The following is a 2,805-nucleotide window of genomic DNA, read 5'->3' on the forward strand; positions in this document are numbered from 1 at the left end:
CCTTTATTGTTGTTCCTGATGGTTTTAGCTTGTTATAGTCCCATCAGTTTATTTTTGCTTTGTTCTTCTTGCCTTTAGAGATAGACCCAAGAAAAATCACTAAGATCAAAGAGCTTACAGCTTGTGTTTCCTTCTAGTTTAATGGTTTCATGTCATACATTCAAGCCTGTAATCATCTTGAGTTATAAACTAATCCAATTTCATTCTTTTAAATATAGCTGTGCAATTTTCCCAACACTTTATTGAAGAAGCCGTCCTTTCTCCCTGTATATATTCTTGGCTTCCTTGTCATAAATTAATTAACCATATATTCATGGGTTTATTGCCAGGCTCTCTATTCTCTTGTACCCATCTGTGTTCTGCTTTTGTGCCGATACCATACTGTTTTGATTACTGTAGCTTTGTAGTATAGTTTGAAATTAGAGTGATGATCCTCTTTGCTCTTAAGATCGTTCTGGCTATTTATGGCCTTGTGGTTTCAAATAAATTTTAGAATTTTTCTCTGAAAAATGCTACTGGAATTTTGATAGGGATTGCATTGGGATTTTTTGTTGTTGTTGTTATTCCTTTGAATAGTATATATATTCTAGACTCATGGATTAAATAATATTCTTTAAGTATCTATTTTTGTCTTCAGTTTCTTTTATTAATATCTTAAAGTTTTCAATGTGCAGACTTTTCATCTCCTGGGTTAAATTTATTCCTAGATGTTTTATTCTTTAAATGCAATTGTAAATGGGATTGTTTTCTTAATTTCTCTTCCTGGACAGTTATTAATATATAGAAATGCAACAGATTTTTGTTTATTATTATTATTGTTGTTGTTGTTGTTGTTATTTTAAGTAAGTTCCATGCCCAGTATGGAGCTTATACTTAAGACCCTGAGATCAAGACCTGAGCTGAGATCAAGAGTCAGATGCTCAACTGACTGAGCCACCCAGGCACCCTTGTATATTAACTTTTTTAATAGTGATAAAATATACTTTTCTTTGTTAACTCAGAGGGCCATAAAAATTATTGCTAAAGTGGGTATCAGTCAAGTTAAAAGGTGCTTTAGAAGTCCAGTTACCTTGGAGTTTATTTAAACTGAGAGAAAAGGCCTTAAAGTTTTCATGCAATACATAGTTGGTTCTTTAAATAACAGTTGTGACAAACAGCAGAAAGAATTATGGAATGCTGCACTTGTGATCCATAGAAAACACTAACATTTTGGATTGTACAGAATTTAAGGAAATGTCTCAAAAACTTTTGAAATAATGTAGTAGCCAATATAGAGAGGCATGCCTTAGGTGGGCATAGGAATGCAGTTCAGAAAAGAGAAATATGGAAACTGGAACTACTCAATTTCTTCAAAATCACTGAACAAGAAAATCAGCATTGAACATCCACATTGATTTTACACAGGTCTATATAGTACCCTGACTTAAACCCAACAGCAAAAGTTAAGACTCTCATCCTCTATCTTTGGTAAACAACTGCATAGTAAATCTAGATGACTTTTCCCTCAGATTTTACCAGGGAGTGGCCTTTTTAATTTTGTATTTTAAAAGAGGTCAGGTTTGGCACTTTTATACTCACGTCACCAATGTTAATATTTCTTGGGATTTCAGGAAAATTCATATTCTTTACAGATGATATAGCACAGACCAGAGCTCGGTCTTATTCAGCCACAGATTTCTCCAGTTTATTTTGTGCATCAGTTTGTGTAACAATCTCATTCATGTTGGTCTCCATTACCATCCCCCCATCATCATTTCTCCAAGAGTACTATGGACCTTGGGGCACAGGAGTGGCTCAGTTGACTAAGCATCTGACTCTTAGTTTCAGCTCAGGTCATGATCTTGGGGTCCTGGCATCGAACTCTGTGTTGAGCTTACAACTCATCAGTGAGTCTGCTTGAGGATTCTCTCTCCCTCTGCCCTTCCGCCTGCTTGCTCTCTCTCTTTCACTCTCTCTCTCTCATCTTTCTTTTTTTTTTTTAAGGAATATTGTGAACCTTGTCTACATGGAAAATTAAACCCAGTTCAGAGACATTTTCAAAACACTGGTCTAATGTTTCCACAGATACTTGAAGTAGATCCAAAATGCCAAGTTCGCTTTCTGAAGAATACACACAGAAGACAAAACGTCATGTGTATAATGTTTGTAAACCAGTTTGTTGTCAGATTTTCCAGTTAACAATCCTCCTCCTTGGAAATTATAAACATTTTTACCCCTTAGATACCAAATGGAATGTCTCCCTGATGATTTGTTGTTGTCTATCTTCATTGTAAGGTTAGCAGAACATGGAGAGCCACAGCTTCCTGTGGTTGTTGAAGATGAGCGTCGTCTTCATTACCAGGGAGCTAGGCTGACTGGGTGGGGGCCAGTGTGTGAGTCTCCTCCGGGGATCTCACCAGTGATCTTTCCCCACCCACTGTATATTAATTTTGTATCCTGTAACTTTACTGACTTTATTAGATCTAGCTGGTTTTTTTTTTTAGTGTTTTTTTTTTTTAATGAATTCTGTACTAGTATCTACAAATAGTACAGTTTTACGTCTTCCTTTCCAATTTGTGTGCCTTCTATTTCTTGTCTAATTGCTGTGGCTAGGATTTCCAATACTATGTTGAATTGAAACAGTGAGAGTGGGAGTCCTTGTCTTGTTCCTGAACTTAGAGGAGAGGCTTTCAGGTATTTACCATTGAGTATGACATGAGCTATGGGTTTGTCATATATAGCCTTTGTTATGTTGAGGTACATCTCCTCTATACTTTGAGAATTTCCATCATAAAATAATATTGAATTTTGTCAGATGCTTTTTTT

At 35.8% G+C, this 2,805-nt stretch overlaps 1 pseudogene; it reads right to left on the reverse strand.

Moving 5' to 3' along the window:
* Positions 1-1,530: 1,530 nt before the first annotated feature.
* On the reverse strand, positions 1,531-2,335 carry LOC121481884 (annotated as a pseudogene).
* Positions 2,336-2,805: the final 470 nt, after the last annotated feature.

Source organism: Vulpes lagopus, chromosome 24 (genome assembly GCF_018345385.1).
Source record: "Vulpes lagopus strain Blue_001 chromosome 24, ASM1834538v1, whole genome shotgun sequence".
NCBI lineage: Eukaryota > Metazoa > Chordata > Mammalia > Carnivora > Canidae > Vulpes > Vulpes lagopus.